This window comes from Mustela nivalis (assembly GCF_964662115.1).
Source record: "Mustela nivalis genome assembly, chromosome: X".
Taxonomy (NCBI): Eukaryota; Metazoa; Chordata; class Mammalia; order Carnivora; family Mustelidae; genus Mustela; species Mustela nivalis.
The window spans coordinates 98,717,505-98,740,159 of NC_139040.1; the positions used below are offsets into that span (position 1 = coordinate 98,717,505).

Sequence of the window (22,655 nt, forward strand, 5' to 3'; positions counted from 1 at the left end):
AGCTAGTCTCTGGCTGAAAGGTCTGTAAGGATGGCAGCCCGAGTAGACATGGTGGACGGAAGACCAGCGGGTACCACTGAGTACAGGCCTCACCACCCACCCCCACCCCCCGCCCCAAGCCATTTCCTCCCGCCTTGGCGGCTCAACCAGTAAGGCTTGGAACACCTTCGGTGCACAATTACGCAATGCCAGTGCCCGCAGGGAGCGGGGGGGGGGGGGGGTCAGACCCGATGAAGACACAGGGACCAGTGCTCTTGAAATCAGAATTCTCTTGGAAAATCTGGTACATCCGGTTGTGAAATTCGTAATATCATCTAGTAAAGGCTACAGAACGTGTGCGGCTCGTCACATTAGCTCTGGCATCGGTATGCGCGCCGTGTAGGCTGCCTTCCTCCTAGGACACTCCAAAACCTGAGGTCCAATTTACCAGAAATGGCATTGATGAATGCGGTGCATTCTGAGTGATCGCCTCGGGCTCAGGTTGGGAGGTCAGAAGGCCCCTCCCCTCTCCGCCCCGCCCCCTCCCCCCAGCAGCTGAGGCAGGTAGAATCACAATGGTAGGAACGGAGATGTACCTGGAAAAGCTGGCCATTATCCTCCGTAAACTTCAGGCTGGCACCTCCCATTAGTTCAAGGTTCCATCCAAAGTTTGCAGGTGGCTTAGCAGTTCAGTGTGAAAGGCTGAATGTGAACTTTTTTTGCTTTTATTTTGTTTTGGTGAAATAAACCCCTTCTGCATAAGGTTTGCACAGGCTTGTTATTCGTATGCAGAACACTTCCTCCACCCACCTAAGCAACAGCCACACCAGCCTTTCCTTCCTTCTGCAGCCCCTCTTGTAATCTTGCCTGTCTCTTGCCGCAGTTTAGGCAGCTCCCTGCACTTTTTTCAAAGACAGCGGTAAACCCAACACCGGACCTAACCCTCCCTGGTCCTGACCTTCCCTGTAGCGGCTGGGGCCTGGAAGGACCAGCCTCCCCAACTCAGGAGGGCCAAGGGCGCTGCTTGTTGTGTTTATGTGCGTTTTCGCCTCTCTGCACACTTGTTGGTACTTTTCAGATACCATGCTTTGCCAAAAAATAAATCGTATGCAAGAAAAAGTTCAAAGCGGCCCATTGAAGCCAGGCCTCCAGGAGCTGGGGGTCAATCCTGCGGGGGAGCCAATCCTCCGCTTTCTAAGCCACAGCCAGCACCAACGGGTTTACCGCTGACCATGTGCCCACGGAATTCCTCTAGTAACACCAGCTTCGGTGGCCTGGGCGCACCCACCTCCGGCCTTGTCCAGCTCCATGCTCCTTCCGGGAGGCGCAGCAACCACAAGAGGCACGACAGGCGGCCCACCGAGCAGGTTTGGTGACGACTTCCCGGAGACGGCCGCCTCCAGCGGCAGGCCCCATCTGCAGTGCAGCTGAACGAGTTAAGCTGCCCCCAGCGTGAGCGGCCTGGGGTGGGGCCCGGATGAGAACAAACCAGCGGCAGCTCCGGGCAGCCTCGGTCTCAGGATCCCCCAGTTACATAACTAGGTGAACCTGTCTTTCCAAGGGCTGCGTGAGAGGCCCGAAAGACCCCCGTCGGGGGTTGGGGAGGCGGCCTCGGAGCCGGGCCTAGTGTGAGGCTGCGCTGGGGACCTTGGAGTCACGGAGCAGGGGAGAGGGACGCGGCCTGGGCATGTAAGGCGCTTCTGCACTGAACTAGCAGCGAGGGGCTGCAGTACCCCACCCTCAGGCTTCTGCGGCGGAGATGAGCCCCCGATGGCAGAGATGAGCCCTCGATGCGGGCAGGCAAAGGAGGCGCGGTTCTCAGGGCAGCTCCAACAGGGGCTCTAGGGTTACTCGCCATCGCTGGGACAGTCAGACCCCGCCCTGCCGCCCCTGCCCTCTGCCTTCGGGCATGGGCGGGAACCTGGGCTGCCTGTGCCCCCGCCCCGGGACCGCGAGACTGGGCCCTACGCGACCTAGCCTCAGCCTCACAAAGGCAGCGTGCGGCTGGGGCAGAAGAGGAGGAATGGCCACTACTCTCATATCTTTAATTACGCCCCTACCCTTCCCCCCACCCCATCGTCGGCTTCCAGCCCTTTAATCAATTTCACGATATTAAATATTAATTTCCCGCCAGCCAGGCTTTCTCGGAGGAGGGGGAAGGGACCGACAGGGCAGTTCCGAGGAAAGGATGGCTTTGTTGGGTGTGACCCGGGTAGTAGGGCGCTGGGGATGCGCGGGCTCCTAAGTGACCTGCGCCGGGAACTCGGTCTGCGCTTCGCGGCTGGGGAACTTGGAGAGTTATGCAGGCCTCCGAGAGGGGCAGGTAGGTGCGCTGGGCGACCGCTTCCTGCTCCGCACGCCCCCCCCCGCCCCCAGCCCCAAGTCAGCCTCTCGCGGGCCCGCGGCGCGCAGCGATGATGGATCGCGCCTGGCGGGGGTGATTTGGTGTTGATCGCACATTATCACTGGCAGGTTGGACTGGTTGCTGATGGACGACTTCTAGCGGCGGCAGCAGCAGCGTCTTCAGATACCGTGCGGGGACTCGCTTGCTTTGCGAGGGTCTCTCTTACCCCGCCCCCAGCCACCTCTCGCACACTTGCCGGTGTAAGGAGGACTTGAGAGTCCAAGCGGGGTCTTGCGGCACCCAAGGCCGCCCGCCCTCGTTGGGGTCCTGGTGTGGGCCGCAGGCCGGGCGAGGAGGGGAGCCAGGACGGCTCTCCCACTTCCTACCATTCCTCCTTTCCTCGCCGCCTGCCTACTCCCCCCCAATCTTTCCTGCTTCCCCATCGAAATCGGGAGGGCCTGGGTCACTCGCGGGGTGGTTTCCCCGCCGCGGGTGCAGGCCACGGGGTGGGCGGGCAAGATACCCCCCAAGCCCTGCGGCCCCCGCCCCTCTCTAGGGGCTCGGAGCACCGCGGCGCAGCGGTGTGCCCCTCCTCGCCTCTTTTTCTAAAGTGCCTGCAGATACAAAAGCGGTTTCGTAATGCCTTCCGTCTGCGAGAGCCGGAGGACCTTGGCTGACCTTTCGGAAACTGATTGCAACTGCCTGTTAACAGCCCGTACTGACCGCACCGAGCAGAGCGGAGGACAATCATTTAAGTGACAGACGGCGAGGTGGCCTCGGCTCAGTCGAGCGGCCTGGTTAAGCCCGCCCCTCCCCTCCCCCCTTGAGTGCCCCCCCCCCACTCAGCCCTGGGCGCACTGCGGGCTGTGGCGGGCGTCCGGGCGGGCGGGGAGGGCGCGCCGCGTGTGTATGTGTGTTAGTGTGAGTGTGTGTGTGTGTGTGCGCGCGCGCGCGCGCCCGCTCGCGATTACCGGTTGACGGGTTAACCCTTCGCCGAGCGGCCGGCCCCTTTGAGGCCGGACGCTGTCGGCTTAATCTGCCATCTGCAAAAGAGGAATAAAAGGGCCGCCTCCGCCGACTTTCCCTAATGGATAAACTGTCCCCACTCAGCGTGACCGGGGCCGCGTCCCCGCTGCTGCTGGAGAAAGATCCCGACCCTCAGCTCTTCCGGCATGTCCCCGGGTCCCCTCCCTGCGCCCCCTCCCTTCCCCGCACAGAAAGACACCGACACAGGAACAGTACAGGGACAGCGCGAGGGGTCTAAAGGCTCCAAGAGACTCGCGGTGCAGTGGACGTGGGTGTTCCCGTGTTTTCTGTTTTGGAAACTGGAGAAAGGTTGGGGGGGGTGGGCCCGCACTGGGAAGGCGAGGTGGGGGAGGGGAGGCTGGTGACAGGGCACCTCGGGCTGCGCTCGCTCCCTCTCTCGGGAGAGATCGCCAGCTGCTCTCCAACAGGCAGCGCCCTGAAATCTATTTAAAGAGAGGGAAAGGGGAGGAGAACAAAGGGGGAGGAGGGGGGCGGTGAGCGGAGCTTGGGCGAGAGCGAGCGAGCAGGGAGGATCCGCCGCTCCGCGGGCACATCAAGCGCTCACATCTGTACACTCCGCGATCGATGGGGAGAATGGATAATATTTGTCAGCTGCAGACCTTTCTCTTCCCGGTTCCCGGGGAGGGGAGGGGGCGAGGGAGGGGGAGGGGCGGGCAGACCAGGCGCGAGAGGCCGCCTCAAGGACAGCGCGCTTCCCGCTGCAGCCACACGGAAACCTAGAGCCATGAAAGCCCGGGGATTTTTCTCTTATTATCATTATTAATTATTTTTTATTATTCCACAGCAGCCAGCGAACGCTCGGCGGCGCCCCTCCCCCGCTCGCCTGCCGCCTCCCTTTGTTGATTCTCAGCTGCGAGCGCGGCGGGCCCGAGCCGCCGTCGCCGCCGCTGCCGTCGCCGCCGCTGCCGCCGCCGCCGCCGCCGAGCACGATCTGCTCTTGAGCCCTCGGTCGCAGCTGCGGCCCAGGAAGCCGGGGCTGCGTCCCCGCCCCCCCGCCCCCCACGGCGCGGCAGCCCCCGCATCCCCCTCCCTGCCGCCCGCCACGAGGCCAGCCCAGCCTCTTCGCTGCTGCTTGCTGCGGCTCCGCGTTCCCAGCGCCGAACAGAGGCGCTGGCTGCTGCTGCCCCGAGCCTCCGGCTGCGCGGGGTCCTTTGCCACCCCTCACCCCCGGCGGCTGCACTCTGATGCCGCCGTTTCCACACATGGTCTTCATTTCGCACACTCGCGGCGTGCTTCCTCTCGGCTCCTCTCCTCAGGGCTTTTCGGAGAGAGGAGGGAGGTTCAGAGGAAGTTAGAAGCCCAGCGAGCCCAGGGGAAAGGGGGAAAACCCTCGCTCTCGGTCTGAGCTTCCCAGGCGGAGGGGAGCGCCCCGCGGGGGGTGGGGCAGAGCCTGGGTGCCCTCCCCTTCCTTAGATGCTGTGAGGGGTGGCGGCCGGAGGACAGGGAGCTGGGGAGCGCGTGAGCTCCAGATCTGCTTTGGCTTGTCCCCCGCCCGGTCCTACCGACTAGGGCAGAACTGACCCGCCCCCTCGGAATGGTACATTGGGCCTGGGAGCCGATCGGATTAGCGGTCCCCAAATGAGACCAAAGACACCTCAGACTGCCCCCCCCAACCCTCCGCGGGGGAGTTCCCTGGGCCTTTGCCCCCTTCCTCCTCCAAGGTGTAAAGCCTGGAGCTGACGCCCCCCTCCCCGGCCGGAGTCCGGGCCCGCTCTGGTGTGTGTGTGTCTGTGTGTGTGTGTGTGTGTGTGTGTGTGCGCGCGCGTGCAGAAAGTTCTAGTCGGGGTTTACTTGTGGCTTCGCGCCCCCACCCCCACCCCCGCTGTCCTCCTGCGATTCCGGGCCAGCCTGCGGCGGCGTCCCCGACTGCTCCGCGGTCCTGGGCAGGGCAGGAAGCTGGCACGGCCGCCGGCTGGGCCGGCGCCACTTGGCCGGGCCGGCTGGTCTCTGGAACTCGCGCGGCACCTTCGCGCCGAGTCGGGTTCCCGGGTCTCCCGCCCAGTCACCCTGAGCGGTTCCCCCAGCCCCCGCTCTGACCGTCGTCCTCTCTCCGGAGTCTCCCTTTCTCCGCCCGCCTTCTCAGCTTATCCCCTCCTCGGTCTGTCTCGGGAGCCCCGTAGCGCAGTCAACCGCCCTTCCCGAGATTCAAAAAGAAGTTTTGTGTTTCCCCGGGGGCAGCAGGCTAATGCTTCCCTTGTTTTCCGGAACAAAGCAGACATTCAGTGGGGAGGGGGCAGGCTCTGACTCTTTCCCCTCCCCGCAGCACCCCGCACCCCTGCAGGTTTAGAACGCTCGCTCCCGGGCCCCGGCGGCCTGGGGATGGGGTGGGGGCCCTCTTTCTTCAGGCTCGACTACAAAAGCCGCGCCCCAGCTTCCCCCAGCCACCGCCGGGAGCCGGAGAGAAGGCTACATGGTGTTTGGGTGAGGTTCCCAGCCCCGGCTGGGAGGGCGCGCACGCAGCTGTTTACAGTGTGCCTGTGCTGCGGGAAGCTCGCCCACCGCCGCCTGACAGCGTGGAGCCCCCGCGCGCCGCCAGCTCAGAGGAGGCGCGGAGCCGCGAGCCCTCCGGCACTCGGCCCGAGGCCTCCGCAGCCCTGGAGCCAGGGCGCGCTGGTAAACTCGAGGTCTCCAATCGCGCTAGCCTCGTCTGGCCCACAAACCGTCCCCTTCTCCCCAACAATGGACTGAATCGGGTAGCATATCAAAGGGACGGAGAAGGGGGGGCGGAAGGGGTGAAGAGCTCTCTTGGGGCGCCCCGAGCAGTCCCTGCGCCAGGGTTCTCCGCAGCCCTTCCCCTCCTGGGGGTAAGTCTCTCGCCAGAGTGAGCAAAGCACTCCACTCCCGCGACTCGGATTTGCCTCTGGCTGCAGATAGCGCCCCGCAGCCCCACCCTACCCGGTGGACTTCCCCTCACCCCACCCCCGGGGGGGCCGCGGCACTAGCAGTGCCCACGCGAGCCGGGCCTTGTCCGCGCAGTGCTGCCTTAGATCCCGCTCCAGCTCTTCCCCTCTCCCGGGCCTGTGGCCGGCCCCCGGCGCCTTCAGCGCGTCCTGAAACTTGATCCCGTGTCGGAAGGACAGTGTGTAAACACCAGGCGCGCTCCAAGAGCCCACGGGAGGGGCCGGGCAAGGGCGGCCCGAGCAGCGCCGAGGCCCCGCGCCCTGGCCCGCCTGCTCGCCCCGGGCACGATCGGCGGGGCCACCGCCTCGCTCTCTGCCTTCCCAGTTGGCTCAGCTAATTGGAACCGCCGCCGCCGCCGCCGCCGCCACCGCGGCAGCCTCTTGTTGAATTTTCTAGATCGCAACCGTTCAGTCGTGGCTGCCTCCGGCTCCCCTCCCCCTCCCACAGCTGTTATCTCGGCCGGCAACTTGTTGGTGGTGGGGACGCCCCTCCGCTGACCCTGGCCTCAGACTCCGTTCACCCTAGCAGTTCGGGGGTGTTTTTCTGCGGGGCGTGGGAAGGGAGGTAGAGTCTTATCGAAGAGTGATGCTGTGCGCCAAAATCTGAGGTTCGTTTTGGTGAGCGCGAATACTATCCAGGGGATCCTCTCGGCAGAAAGCCATCGTCCTCGCTGCCTCGCACCAGGAGTAGTGAAAGTCCCCGAGGGGCTTCAGGAGCAATTCCAGTAGAAACTGCAGTTCATTCCTGGAAGACTTTACCGAGGGGTGGGGGCATTGGGATGGCTCGAGCTATCCGCAACCCCCCCGCCCTGCCCCGCCCCCCCCCCCCCCCCCCAGTCCTCAGCATTTGGGACTTGCTACAGCAGAGCTCTCCTAAAACCAGGCCTAGCCTACCCCAACAGGACAGGGCCATTTGAAGTACCTGGTGGGTCCAGGGGGCTTTTGTCAGCCTCAGTGGGTTCTGGAGGTGCACCTCCCCCCAAGGCGGGTCAGCTCTAAGCTTGTGCCAACAGGCCCTCCTGGGCCTTTGGTCCCGCCAGCTGAGCCTCCCTTCTTGCTTGGCCCCCCTCCCTGGCCTAGCCATATGTCCCTGCTTGGTGCGGACTATGGGGTCTGCACACTGTCAGTTCTGCATGGGTCTATAGGGAAGCCAGAGCCTGGCCTAATGGCCAAGGGGGAAAGGAGTGAGGCAGTCCAGTAGTAAGTACTGAGGGAGTCAAGAAAACGCTGTTCGCTATGCTGGAGGAAGCACTGCCCAATATCCAACATCCGCCTAAAAACGACGTGTCTTCTGAGTAGAACTTTTTGCTGGTGGGTTTCACAGGCCCAGGGCCAATGTTGTAAAAGTGGCTGCACCCCCAGCCCGGAAACGCCTAAATACACAGTCAAACTCCGGGGTGGGGGGTGTCTACAAACCACCACCCAGGAGACCTGTAGCAGCCAGAAAGCAGCAGCTTTTCCTGTGATGGTTCTGAGAAGGGCACCCTTTCCCTCCCTTTGATGGTTCTCTGGCAACTGTTAGGGAACAAAGAGGCAAGGCCGCTGGCTCATTTTCTAACACCTCTTTCCTTCCCTTCTAACTTTTACCCAGATCCCCTCTTTGGGGTTTCCCCGAGGTGTCCTCTCTATTTATAACCAGAGCAAGATTTCCAACTCGGTCCATATTGATTTGAGTTATGATTAAAAAAAAAAAAAAGGACTCTATAAGATTAATATAACTTGGTATCCAGGATGGCACTTCAGCAGGTCAAGTTCACCTAGTTCTTTGGCATCTAAGAGCCTCCAGGCCTTCCCAATCAGATGATCGAAGTGTATTTCCCCACTGTTAGTTTCTCTTCTCTTAATGTAGTGGAAAAAAGAATCTGCTCAAAGATGTTTCTTCTTCACCCGTATCCTATCAGTCTGCCAGAAACTTGTTTCTGTACAGGGTAAAGTGTATTCCTGTGTTTTGATAAAGAAGAGAGTAATTTGTGTTCTTCTTCGGGCCTGAAAAGATAATTATGTGTCCTGGGAGCTTGCTCTTCTCCTGGCTGTTTAACAATCTGGATTCTTGTTCTGGAGCAGGAGGGCTTCGGTGTCCCAGCCTCCTTCTTGTCATCCCTTTCCCTCTGTCGCCACCCAGCCATCCCCAGGTCTTTGAGTGGGCCACAGGGCTAGAGGGTTTCTGTCTTGAAGGCTGGTGGTACCTCAGAAGGGCTTAAGACTCTGAGTCTGGTAGCAGGCATTCATGTTTCTTTTCCCGTGCAAAGAATATTCTGAGACATTGGAATTCCTTTTACAGGTCCTAGAAAGCTTTTGCCAAGAGCTCCCCATGGGGCCTATGGTGATGGATGTCAGGAGGGCCAGGAGAAGGAGCCCTCAAGGTGGGAAGAGTTGAGAGCTTGCCTGCAGGACTCAGACCTGACCCAAACCGAAATGCAAACAGCAAACCCCCCCAAACCAGCACCAACCACCAGTTAGCTGGTTCGGGAGCAAATCCTACCCTCCCCCACCCCACAACCAGGAAAGCCTGGGGACAAACAATCCCTTCGGCCTCCCTTTCGCTTGACTTACGGTTCCTACAGTTAAGCATACCAGGAAGCTGAGAGGCATCCCCTAGTCCTCACTTCCCCTGGCACTGGGCTTGGCTTGGCTGAACTTGCCGTTCCTGTCTTTTTAAAGGAGCTGGTGGTGTTCCCGAAGCAGGATCGCACTGTGCCGCCTCCCCAGGGGTCCTCAGCTATTGATTTTTAATATCCGTATTCAATATTGTGTATTAAATATTGAATCCATGCACGAGAGGATGTGATGCAAATCACCAGCCGTGCCTGAGACTTTAATAGTTGTTTTATTGCCCGGAAACCACAGTTGGACGCGAGGCGCCCTGCAGCCGAGGCTGGGGGCGGGGATGACAGGGGGAGAGGAGAGCTGAGCAGACAAGCACAGCCAGGCCTCCCAAAGCTGCAAGACCTCTGGAGTAGCCATGCTGAAGGCACGGCCAGGCACTGGCAGCTCACCCCTGGGCAGGTGGGCTGGGGGCCAGCTCTCAGGCTGCTACAGAAAGAGTGGTCCGCTCCGTGAGACCTGGGTAGAGGAAGAGGTGTGGGGCTGTGTCCTTCCTTCCTGGACTTCCCTGACTGGACTGTGCATTCCTTGTCCAGCCATCCCCCTTCCCCTCCACACGGATCTTCACCCAAACACACACACACACACACACACACACACACACACACAGCTGTTGAACAGGAAAGTGAACTTGGGGGCAGGAAACTCAGGCCTTGGGCCTCGTCCACCACCCTTGGCTCTATGACCTTGGTACAGACTCTCTTAACCTCTTTGGGCCCCATTTTCCTCCTCTGCCAATGGGGGTAATGCTGTATCTGCCTGACTTCCCTCACAGCGCAGCAGCGTGGCAGCGAGGCTGGTGCAAATGATATAATATTCAGGGAAAAGGCTTTTGTAGACTGTCAGGCCCCACCGGAGGAGGCCAGGCCAGCTAAGGGATTAGTGTTGGCTTTCCCTTTATACACCCCCTCTCCTGCAGGCTGTGTCTCCCTGCTGGCTTCTTTCTCTCAGGCAGGAGCCCCCTCCTCCATTACCGGCTGCTGGCCTCCTCTCCCTTGGCCACCTCCATCCACTTGCTCTCCTTGGCTCCTGGCTCAGCGTTGCTCTGCCCTCAGACTGGGCAGTGAAGTTTCGAGGCCACCCAGCGGGAGATAGGAAGGGCCAGAGCAACCGTGTGTGTGTGTGTGTGTGTGTGTGTGTGTGTGTGTGTGTGTGGCGGGGGGTAGCTAGTGTGTTCATGGCCAATATGGCCAATAGCCTCAGGAAAGTGTTCTTCTCCGTTGGAGGGAGGACAGTCGCGCTCTGCAGCGGCTGCTGGGGTTGGCTGGGTTGGGGAAAGCAATGAGTTGGGGCCGCTGCTGGCCCAGTGCAGGGGCTGCTGGGCTCACTGTACGGGCAGTGGGAGGGAGTGGCCGAGAACCTGAGGCTGGGGTCCTCTTCGCCACATTACACTGTTCCCCGTCGCAGGAAGTTCAGTTTGGATTCCCGCTGGTTGGAAAGTCAGGGCGTGGGCTTGGTCATAAAAGTCTTAAGATCGGGAAGCCCAAATGTTACTTCGGTGGACAGTGGCGGCCCTCCAGCTGCCTCCAAGTCAGGTAAACAGTTGTCCGAGGCCCGCAGGGCGGAGACACGAGTTCTCCAAGGGCTGTGCTCTGAGCCCTGATTAGGGGCTGAAACTCTCTAACCCAGACCTTTGTCTGGGGTTCAGGGAGGGGCGGAGACCAGAGGGGTCCCTGTTAGTTAAGACCTCCCCGCGGCCAAGGAAGGTCCAGACTGACTCGCCAAATCCGCTCAGGCCAAACAGAGACCAGCTCTGGCAGTAGGCCCTGCCGGGAGTCCTGGTCGTTGTCCCCCAGGCGCGCCACCAGGGGTATGCCAGGCTGGGCCTGCTGCGCATGCCTCCGCGTCGGGGCTCGGGCGTCTGCTGCTGCCTGCGTTTCCGGGTCTGCGGCTGAGCCTCCCCAGCTTTCTCCTCCCGCTTTGTCTCGCTGCCAGCTCTTCGCCTGCCCTCGCCAGTCTCCTGGGTCGGCTGGTCGCGCTCTGCCTGGCCGAGTGCATCTTGGCATTTATGCTGCCTAGCTCTTTGCGCGCCTGTGGCCCCCTTCCCTCGACCCTGGGGCTCAGCTCGGCCTCTTCCTGCTGGCTAGTTGGCACTGACTTGGGATCGCTGCTAGTGTCCACCTCTCATGCCCCCTCCCCCGGCCCAGGCCGACATGTCCCGGGCTCAGCGACCTCGGGGACTGAAACATCCCGAGATTCTGATTTAGTAAACCGAAGAGGGTCAGAGTATCCCTCATTGCATTCCCTGATGCACCCAGCCCTAGACAGCAGCTGAAAGGGGGCTTTTATGAGACCCACTTTGCAGAGTTAAGGGGGAACTCTTCAGCGGCGACCTCGCGCCTTCTGTGGCGTTCTCCAAACTCTCGAGACTGTGAGCGGAGAATTTGACTACCGGGTTCTGTCTTTGACCTGAAAATTGGCCAGATGTGTGAGTCCGGGTAGGGGTACCCTGAGTGCATGTGCCTGTGCCAATCGCAGGGACTTTCGGTGGATTAGCCGCTACAAAGAGGGGAAGGGGTCACTGGCCTCGGGTGCTCGGGCTAGGGAGCCAGCCAGGGGCCTGAGAACACCCTAGGCCGCGGGACAGGTGAAGACACCCTTCCGAGCCCGCCCCCTCCCCGTGGGCCAGCACACTGTCGGCCTTGGAGGAGGAAACTGCGTCCAACTCCTTGAAAGTAAACTTGCCGCGAGGGGAGCGAAGGAGGGAGGGGGCTGGCGGGGGTGTCTGCGTCGGGAAGGCCTGTGTCAAGTTTCAGCCCCTAATGACACTCGGTGGCAAGGTGCCAAGGCCCGGGAAAGGGCGGCAGGGGGAAGGGCGGCCGGGGTCGGGGTGAGAGTGACCGCGCCGCGGGGCCGGACCCGCGAACCCCGAGGCGCACCGCTTGCTCTCCGGCCGGAGAAGGCCGGGGGGCGGAGGCGGCGGGCGGGGAGGGGGCGCTCCGAGAGCCGCCTGAGCGGAGAGGAGCGCAGGCATCTTCCGCAATCCATTCATGCACTGAAGCGCGTGCAGAGCTGCTGATCGCTGCCATTGTTACTCGCGGGCGGTGTGGGAGCCGAGCCTCCACTCTGGCGAGAGATAAATGGCCTCTGACAGCCCCTCCTCGCCAAGAGAGCTCCTCGGATTTCACCGCGCGGCGGCTCTCAGGTCTGTGCCTCGCTCGCTTCCCGGTGAGAACCTTTAAATCAGCCTCCCGGCCCTCCCTCCTCCCCGACGCTGCCCCCCGCCTGCTCAGGCCCCGGCAGCGCCCGGGGCGCGCTGCGCGCCGTCTCTGGCCCCCTCCCCATCTGGGGGGGGGCCGACAAGGTGGGGACCTACAGGAGAACCCGGGGGCTGCGGGGGAGGCGGCTGGCGCCCCCCGCCCCGGGTCCGCACCTCCCCCGGAGCGGAGCCCCGCGCCCCGCCTCCGCGCCCACAAGATGGATCAGGCTACCGTGCGGAGAGCGGGCTGTAAATATTTAAAAAGTCTCTCGCGCGCCGGCGGTAATGGCTTTCGCAGTCGGAATGTGTGCTAGGAGAAGAGAGGAAGGGCGATGTGTGTACAGTGTTGCGAGGTGGGGGAATCGTTCTTTTGCCTCCCCCACCGGGTCTGGGGTGGGCTGCGGGTTCCGGCTGCCCGATTTCCCGCCCTCCGTCTCTCCACGGCCGCGTCCCACGGTAGCGTCGAGAACGCCAGTCGATAGGGAACTTGAGCATGGAAGGGCGACGCAGGCCCCGAAGAGGTGACCTGGAGCCACTATCCCCTTCGGGGTCTCCCAAGGTCCTAGGCTGGAACTGGCCAGAGATTCCCCCGTCCAGGTCCGCTTCTCGCTGGTGCACGGGGGAGGGCGGGAAACGCGCAGATTAGAACCCTCCTGAGTTTGGGCGGTCGTTAAAGCCTGGGCCAGGGTTTCTGCAGCGGGGGCCTGGGCCCTGTTTGTGCCTTTGCTCCCCTCCGCTTGCCTCTCTGAAGCCTCGATCCACTCTAAAGGAGAGCCCTTCTCCACCCCCACCCCCCCATTTCTGAATCTGAAAGTAGCTTTGTGGCTGCTGGGACAGAAAACCTGGGAGGAGGCGACGCGGAGAGATGGGGTGGGGGGCGGTGCCTAGCGCCCTGGCTTAGTGGAGGTCACACGTGGACGTGGAGGGGGATCATTTCTTCTCTGGCGAAAGTGGGCCTGGGAGCTTTAAGGCCGAATCCGGCGGGACGGGAGAGGTGGGGGAGGGGGCATCCAGTCTCCTCGGCTGGGAGAGGCTTAATGGGCCCACCACAGGGTGTGTGCGGGGTGAGGCTGTCGCCTTTGCCAGCAGCCCCTCCCTGGCAGGGCGGGGGCGCCGAGTTGCCCAGGGCTGGGGTGGACCGGGCGCCGCGGGTTCTCGGGAAGGTTGGAGGGGTGCGCGCCCAGGCTGGAGCAGCCCCCCTTCCGCCCCCCTCCCGCCCCACTCCTCCGATCCGCCCGCTCGGGGACCCGCCGGAGTGTGGGTCCTGGCGGCGTGTCAGGGCGCGCCGGGGCTGCTTGGCGTTCGAGCGCGTGGAGCTCCCGACTCCTGGCAGCTCCGCGCGCACTCCGCTATCAGGGGCTCCTGTTGTGCCCTGCTCGCTTGTTTGTCTCGTGTGAGCCTCGTAAACCGCCCTGATTTATTACCCAGACTAAATGCTTAATTTGTGAATATGAAACAGATTAAAAGGGGCGGGGGGGAGGGGGCTTGAGGTCGGCATATTTTAGCAATCAGACCAAAGCAGCCAGGCAGATGTTTCAAATTTGTCGACATTTTCAGGCTCATGTGGAAAGGCAGCCAGAATGGTCAAGAGGTCTTCTCCTTCCTTCAACCTGAGAACTTGGCAGTGATCAAAAGGAGGTGATTAGTAGCTACAGAGAAAAGACACCGGCCAGCAAGGGGTTAACAAGCTGAGCCCTTCACCTCCGGGATTGGGAATGGGGTGTGTGTGGTGGGGGAGCAGGGGAGGTTGGTGAGAGCTGGTCACAAAGGCAGGAGAGGTCCCAGCTAAAAAGGCTCAAGTCCCAGAAGCCAACTTTGAAGAACAAAGTAGAGGATCTATTTAAAAGTTAATTCAGTAAATAAACTTTATTGGCGATAAAACAAACAAGAAAGATGGAACTGCCAGCTGAAAATGGCCAAAAGACAGTAAAAATAGTTGGATGTGCCCTAAACAGGCAGGTCCCTGCCGCCAGCTGCCTCAAACAAGCCTCGCCTGGGCACCTTCTCCCTTTTGAAAAGCCCTCGTGTGAACAGGCGATATTTTTTGGCATTTGTCATTTTTAGGCAACTTCACACATCAAAGGCAAGCACGGCGTTCTTTGCCGTTCCCTGGTTGCAGCCGCCCAGTGAAGCAGATACAATTTCTATAAATTGGCCTTCTCCTCTGGGTTTTGATTGATCATCACCATATGAGATTATTGAAAGTCTAATGTCTTATTTCACTTTCTCCAAGGGGTGAGGAGGGGAACAGTTTATTGGAAGTCAGGCCACGTGAAGACTCTGGTGTTTGTGCAGTAGTAATTTCCATTAGCCTGGGTAGATCAGCCTCCGGAAACTCCCCTGCATCTCCTGCCTGCCCCTCATACCCTCCTCCCCTTCCCACCTCTCTTCCCTCTTCCATACCCCCTCCCACCCCCCCCACCCCCCCCGCCCCAGGTCTCAGCTTCAGTGGCTAACAAGTACAGTACAAATTAGAGCCTTCGTCGTCGTGGTAAGGAGAAATGGCTGTTGACTAAAACAAGGCAACAGGAGATTCATTTTTTTAAACATATTTTATTATCACTCAGGAATTCCCTCTTGAGATTTGTTTCCCACTCCAAACTTTTTCGTTCCCCTTTTGCCTCGATACCATCTTTCATTTTATTAAAGTTGATTATGGTTCCTCTGCCTTGTCCCCAGCCAGACAAAGGCTTAGGGAAAGTCAGAGAACGTGTTAATTATATGTTTCTTGTAAACCGACTTTTCATTTCCCCCTAACACATTTAGTCGGCTTGGTGTTTAGTTTAACACTCAATTGCTGCAAATATGCCGCTTAAAAATGCTGTCTTTATTAAAACAAATAAATGAATGCAAAGACCTTTCTAATTTTGACTCGCGTGGGCTAGAAACAGAACAGAAAACTGAAATCGAGAGCAAGAACGAAGGAAAGCCAGCAGGGAAGGGAGAGAAAAGAGACCAGGAAGCACACACACAGTATTCCTTCTGCCATCCCTCCCCCAGCCATGTTAAACTGGTCCATACAACCGTCCCTCGCTGTGCCCTGCAGCTCACCAGCCCGCCTGGATTTTCCATCACTTGGTGCCTAAGGCAATCATTAGCTGAGAAAGGACAACCTCTACCTGGGAGTGGGGGTGCTGGCTGCAGGCTCCTGTGCTGGGCCGGGCCCCATTTGCTCAACTGGAGAAGGGTCCTCGCTTCTTGCCCCTGGGTGCATTGGTACCTAATTAAACTCTATCCAGGGCAATGTGCGCTAAATATACGGAGGCTGAGAGGAAGCTGGGAGGAAAAGGGGGTCATTACCTGGGCAGACAGAGTGCATCTTCTGAGAGCCAGGAGGAAGGGATCCCACCGATCACGCTTTCTGTTTACCCTCAGCAGAGCATCTGAGTGTACGTTAAACGTCTTGCTGAAATCAAGGAGAAATGGAAATTAGGAAGGGGAAAACAGAGCAAATCCGGAGCCTATGGATAAGGACACAGGGCCTTGTGTCACCACCAGGCAGGAGGGAGGTCTACCGTAGCTCCAAAGGGACAATGCTGGCTGCAGAAAAATGACTCGGGTGCCCTTGCGGCGTTGGAGTTATTGCTCATGTGCCTTGGCCCCCGTCGCACGCGGGAGCTACAGCTGTATTTATAAATGGCTGTGAGGACGGAAAGGAACGGATGTGTCCGGAGTCCAAGGACCAGGTGTGTGTTGTGAAGCTAAACAGACCGTGGAAAAGCAGGGGAGAATCCTCAGCCAAAGGCCAGGGATCCCATGAAAGACCTGAGCCTGGGCAGGATCAAAATGGCGTGACCTGGGTCATGGTCATTTCCCACCCCACCCCACCCTGGCTGGTGAAGGGGAGGGGATGCACATTCCCCTAGAATATGGAAGCTCGGGGGCTTTCATTAGCCCCCCTTCCACTTTGCTGAAGCTGAAGAAATCGGTTCAGAGGGTAAAAAAGAAACAAAACGCTTGCTCGAAGTAACCCATTACTGGTGAAAGTAAGACCGGAACCCAGAGCTCCCTGGTTTGGGAGACCGAATCTGAGGAGGAAGGTGACTGGTGGCTAGAGGAAGATCCGGGGTGCTCTTGGTCACTGCAGAGGCCCAGGATTTTAGTCATTTAGCATATATTAAGCACTTGCTGTGTGCAAAGCCCTACTCTGGACCCGGTGCTGTGAGCCCTCCAAGGAATACACAGGGAAGCCACAGTCCTTTTTCTGTGCCTGGTAACAAAGGCCTTAAAGGACAAGGGGCGAAGGGGCTGGAGAAAGGAAGAAAGAAGCTGGCCACTCGCAGGGGTCTGCTTTTATATGCTGCCCACAACAAGGTTTACAAGTGGGGTGGCCTGGGTGTGAGACTGTCCTCCCAGGGCTGGAGGTGCGAAAGAGGAGATCCGGATCAGGCCCCTTCGCTCCACTTTCCTTGCAGGGTCTGCCCAGAGCATGAGTCTAATGCAAATCAGGGAGGCAAGTTTCCCTGCTGGAGCGCTCCTTAGAGTTCTTTCTGTTACTCTGGACAAATAGAAAAGTGGAGCTTATCCCCAAAAGCTCCTGGACAAATGTAGGCTCTCTGGGGGAGCCGGTAAGGGAATACTGCCTCCCTCAACAAAACAAACCCGAGACTCTCCAAGGTTTAGCACTGGAAACGGAATCTCCCAGCACAGAAGGGGAGCCAGCAGAAGTGCCCCCCAGTCTGTACCCCCCGGATTCCACCTGCCCCTTGGGGCTCTCGCAGTGTGATCACAGGTGCCCTCCCTGCAGCCATCTGGCCTCCGCCCAGCCTCCGCTCTTGGTTTCCCTAAGCAGAGGCGAAACATGCTGGAACCTTCAAAGCACATTCCTAAACACTAAGGGAGATCTGCGGGGAAGGGAAAACAAAGAGGCCAAGGAGCTCCGGGGAGCAGTTCAGCTTACAGAGTCTGTGGGCCAACAGGGCTGGCCCAAGTTCAGTCAGACTTCCTGGCTGTGGGCCAGCCTGAGCTGGCAGCGTGCCCTTTCCAGCCCACCACTCAGGCCTTCGTTGGCCCCCAGACCTGGGCACACCCTCGAACCCAGCCCAAGCCCCGGTGGTCCTCTCAGCCCTCCCTCTCGCCACTCAGGGTGCTAGTTCCAGTGCCAGTCCACGGTCCCCCAGCCCCTTAGCCCAGAACTTCCCAAGAGGGAGTGGGTTGCCAGTGGCCAGCCCCTTGGGGTGGCCCAGTGCATCTGGGGGTGGCCCGGGGCCCCTGACTGGTAGCTTCTGGCTTTGAGCAGCCATCTTGGGCAGCTGTGGACCCTGGGCAGCTGCAGACCTTTGGCCACTGTTGACAGTGGGGTGCCATGAAAATAGCACATTGGATGTGCCGACTTGTGATAAGTGTGACACCCAAGGCTCTGAGAGGTACCCACATGCACATATAATGGGGAGAGCACCAGGCCCGTGGCCCTTCTGGGAGGTGAGCATTTGTTCAACACCTACCCCCTCTTCTTGGTCGGGCATTGCATCTGTGGCCGTTGGGGGAGGCTAGGGGAGACCCCAGGCCTTGGGCCCCTCCTTAGAGAACTTACAATCCCCCCGAAGAGAGATAAGCCCCACGTAGCCAAAAATCTCACTGTGCTCACACTAATTGAAACCAGGGGAAAGAGCTGCCCTTGGTTTTCCTCTTCAGGCATATATTGTTCAAGCCGAAGGGCGGATGGCATGCTTCTGCCTACTTTCCATCTACAGCTGGAAAACCAAAGATTTCCCCCCAACTCTGAGCTGCCGACCTGCTGGACGGGGACTGGGGCATGGGGAGTTCTGTGTTCTCTTTCCTGGGGTTCCACCCAGAAAAGGTCATGGTTAGCGGCAGATGTTAGGGGGAACACCTGTGTGTGCCCCAAAATTCTAAGGATAGATATCAAGGATGTGCCGAGGGAAAGTAAGCCCCTCCTACCCCTTTCCAGTTTGTCTCTCTTGGGGGGGGCGGTCACTGCTCCCTGAATTCTTGCTTACCCTCCCTGAGATCATCTATGAAGGCTAATTCTTTTTAAAAAAAATTATTTTATTTTATTTTTGAAAACCCCAAACTCACAGAAAAATCGAAGGAACAGTACAATGAACACCCATATAGGAAGGCAGATTTTCAAAAGCGCTATATTTATTCAACACGCCTACCCTTGGAAAGAATTCAAAACCCCTTCAAAGATCTGAATTAATTTAACTTTATCTTCCAGTGTTAGTTAGGAATACTTTGCCCTCGTAGATATGTTGCTCGTCCATCCTTTCTCCTTGTGCCAACCCCCCTGCCCTGCCAGCCCCTGGCACCATCTCAGGGTGCCTTGTTCATGGTGGGCCTTTAATAAATCTTGTGGAGTTCAAACAGCAAAGACCACAGTAGTGGTTGGCAGGGTGGAACCAAGACTGCTCTCTTGGAAAGCGGGCTCTGTCACCTGACTACTGCGTAGCTTTATGCAGTCACTCTTGGGGCCTCCCTTTGCCCTTCTAACATGGAGGGTAGTCCTACGCCAGATTTCAGAAAAATCTAAAAAGAATGCCTGGCATGTACAGAAGGTGCCCAAAAGGACGGGGGAGTCTGGACACTGAAACGCATTTGGTATCAACTTTGCTTTGGTGATTGCCCATGAGTCATTTGGCCCCAAGTTCATTGGCGAGGGCAAGGGAAACCCGGAATGCGGCTGCATAATCATCCCCCTGAGAGCATCGCCCAGCTCAGCTGTGCTCCGAGCCGAGGCGGAGCGGTGTATGAGCCCCAAGTGCTTTTCTGTGGACAGTTTCCACACTGGTGGAGAATGTCTAGCCTTGCTTATTCAAAAGGCATTTGGAGGGAAAACGCGCCCCCCCCCGCCCCCCATTTTCTGGTCTAGCTAGCCACTGCCCTGCTGATAGAAACATCTTTGGAGAACCAACATTGACTTTAGGGGCAAAGCCAGGAAGAGCATGCCTCTCTTTCTCGCTCTCGCTCTCTCAGGAAGTTTCAGGCTCACAAAAGGCCCACTTCCGTCCCAAGGTGAGGGTCAGACAGGCCAGTGGGTGCGATCCCAGGAGTCCTCCTGTCTGATAAGCCAAAGAGGGTCTTACGGACCCCCAGACAAGTTCTCCCTGATGCTCTTCACGTAGGAATGGTTGAGTGGTGGATGTCTTCACAGCCAGAGGCAAGAGAGGACGCAGGAAAGATAAAGAAATTTGTTTAAAGGTATACTTTGCTCTGTGCTATAAAATACTGTGCCTAATGTTAGGCTTTGACGGCTGTAATATCTGACCTTGACATTGTAGTGTTTCTGCCATATAATTTAATTAACGTGTGATGCTGGCACGATGCCAGAGAGTCAAGCGTTCTGACAGCTCTTGGAAGCCACGTAAGTCCCTTTGAAGTTCCCCCCACAGTGAACCAGCACACGGAGAAACCCCCTAAGGTTGAGGACAGCCCCCAATCCAGGGTACAGATATGCAGCTGTGTTGCAGTTATACTGGATGGCACTGGCCAAGCGATGGGCCAACTTGTCCCAGTTCTAGAAGCCTGCTGTGGTTTCTGAGGGCCCCAACCACCGTGAGTGGCTCCTTGAGGACGAATAACTCATCCTGCATCAGGAACAATATGAGGAGGTCTCCTGTTTGCAGATTTTTCCCCTCAAGATGTTTTCTTCTCCCTCCGCTTCACCTATCACCAAATCATTGAGCTTCATAGGGGACATAAATTAGATAAGGGGCGTATTAACTAAGGACCAAAAGGACCATATTCACCCATTCTGCACGGAATTTTTTTTAAAGATTTTATTTATTTGACAGAGAGAGAGAGAAAGATCACAGGTAGGCAGAGAGGCAGGCAGAGAGAGGGGGGGAAGCAGGCTGTCTGCTGAGCAGAGAGCCCGATGTGGGGCTCAATCCCAGGACCATGAGATCATGACCTGAGCCGAAGGCAGAGGCTTAACCCACTGAGCCACCCAGGCACCCCCATTCTGCACGGAATTTAACACTTACTGTGCACCTACCAAGTCTTTGGGCATTTATAGCAGGGAACAAAACAGTGTCTTGGCTATTCGTAAAACTTCATTTCACTGGAGAGAGAGAGAATAAATACGACAAACATGTATGTCGTACTTTTGGTTGCTATAAGTGCTCTGAAGAATTAAGAGTGGGGTGTCTGGGTGGCTGCATTGGCTAAGCAAGCATCTGACTCCTGATTTCTGCTCAGGTCATGATCTCGGTGTCATGAGATCAAGTCCTGAGTTGGGCTCCGCGTTCAGTGTGGAGTCTGCTTGTCCCTCTCCCTCTGCTCCTCCCCTGTTCCTCCCCCTGCTCCCTCCCTCTCTGTAAGAAATAAATAAATAATTTTAAAAAAAAGAATTAAGAAGGGTAAGGGGCTTGAGAGAGGTGGGGTGTTTTTCTTGATGACACACTGGCCATTAAAAGTCTGGGGTTGACAAAATCACGTGCTTAGGTGGTGGGTGTATCAGTCAGTGCTTGCCATAGTAATGCTGTGTAACAAACCACCTTAGGACTCGGTAGTTTACAACCATAAGCATTTGTTTCTCACATATGTGTCTGTGAGTCACCTATGGTTAGCTCTTCTAGACTGTGTTCCATTGAGCTTGGCTCCAAGTGTGGGTCGGGTTCAGGCCCCTACATGTCTCTCTTATCCTCCATGGACAAGTGGATGATCCGGACTGTGCCTGCAGAGTCCTGGTCTCAGAACTCACACTCTATTACTTTTGCTTACCTTCCATTGGCCAAAAGACCGTCTTTGGCCTGGCATTGATGGGATAGATGGGAGGTACAGCCACCTCCAGCAGGAGGAATTGCAAAGTCACATGACAAAAGGGCATGGACACAGGGCGGGGTGAAGACTTGGGAACAGTAACACAATCTGAAACAGATGTTTCAAACCCAAACTATGTATCTCCACCTATGGCATTTGTATATACAAATACATATATCAAATCATATAACCGCCTTTGCCGGAGTCTTCTGTTTTAGATTAAATTTAAATAAATCCATGCAATAATTACACATTAGCATCTCTGAGGTGGTTTATTATGGGACCAGAGGCTTCTGGGTCATGGCCACAAACCTCAGGAAACCTGGGAAGATGGACCACAGAGCATCCCAGGGCTCAGAGAGAAAGCTGTGCTAGAGAATTCTCTTCCTGCCTGGGCTTCCCTTGTGGGGCTGGTGCAGGTGGAAAGACCAGAGGACACACGCAGATCCAGCAAGTGTCCTTGCTGGCCTCCAAGCGTGTCTTAGAGTGACACAAATCTGGAATGGGCCCCAGGTGTGTCACACAGGGCCTCACTGTACTAACAGCTAGAGGTTTAGCTTGTCTCGTTGGCTGTCTAGGACACATATTCTTGTGTTCGTTGTATAAGGGCATAGGTCAAAGATCCCAGAACTTTCCTGCGTCTCCTTTCCTCCCAGGCTGGTCTTCCCTTTTCTCATGCCATCCTTGAATAAGGTGAGAGGGATCCCTAAGGGTCTCTTCAGAAAGCAATGATGTTTACAATCGGGCTTCTCTTCAGTGAATTCCTCCAGGGCTCTGCAGTCAGCCAAGTACTGGAACCTAGCCCTTCCCTTTAGGAAGGAAAGCTTGCCATCCAATTGATTCCGATGGCTAATGGAATCTAATCGCCTTTGGCCAAAGCGATTCCAATCAGAGGAATCCACTGTGTAAAAATTCAGGGTGGCACCATCAAGATTTACATCTTGTAAGCAAAGATAATGGAGCCCAGGGGCAGGTGTTTAATGGTAGGACCCCGTAGGGATTCCGTCCATCTCTTACTTGGGAGAATTCTGGCTCCTGTCTTCGAAGGTGTGTGAGGTGATCCATCTTCTGTAAATAATCCTAGCCTGGGACTGGGAGGGGGACCAGCTGGATGTAATCACCTCTCAGAACCGCCGCCATTGTGGAGCGCGGGGGGCCATTCCTGACCCTACAGCTGGGTCTCCGATTCCACTGGCAAGGTCGCTCGATTTAACTGGGTCTCTCTGGAACTTGTCCGTGTCTGAACCTCACTGGGCTTTGTTTCTTTGTCACTCGAAGCGTTAATCTCTTCACAACTCTATCCCAGAGGCCCTTCTGTGCTTTCAACTTTCGCTCCCCATTGGATGATGATAAGGACGATGGCGATGATTCACTTTTTGTTGAGGCAAACTAGCTACACGGAAAAGCCCACATGCCATTCGTGTACAGCTTGATGGCCGCACCCAGTTAACGAGCACCCAGAAATCAGAAATCAGTTAGTGCTCCCTTTCCAGGTACTACAGCCCCCCAAATAACTGCTATCCTAACTTCTCCTTTTTTTTTTTTTAAATAATTTTGTTATTTTCTAAAAAAGTAATCTCTACCCCCAACGTGGGGGCTCAAACTCACAACCCCAAGATCAAGAGTCACACACTCCTCCGACTGCGCCAGCTAGGTGCCCCTGTTGTCCTGACTTCTAGTAGCATTGATGAGCATTGTCTGACTTGTTGCTGGACAGAAACGGGATCGACGAGGTGAACTTTTTGTGTCCAGCCTCTTTTGTTCCACCTGACATTCTACTCGCAGTGTGCCTAGTGTGGTGTGCTCATTCTCTATGCTGTGTGATATCCCAAAGTGTGAAGATACCACATTTTATTTA

At 57.4% G+C, this 22,655-nt stretch overlaps 1 protein-coding gene across 9 annotated transcripts in view; it reads left to right on the plus strand.

Moving 5' to 3' along the window:
• The window catches only part of BCOR (BCL6 corepressor), a 121,445-nt gene that overhangs the window by 19,583 nt on the left and 79,207 nt on the right, over positions 1-22,655 (plus strand). For 4 of the 9 annotated variants that reach the window (XM_082717843.1, XM_082717867.1, XM_082717853.1 and 1 more), the window contains exon 1: positions 11,854-12,019. The exons of 4 other annotated variants lie outside the window; for them this stretch is intronic. The gene's annotated coding sequence lies outside the window, so the exon portion shown is untranslated. Of the gene's footprint in view, positions 1-11,830; positions 12,043-22,655 lie in introns of those variants that run through there. One more of the 9 variants, XM_082717868.1, reaches the window with a different exon arrangement.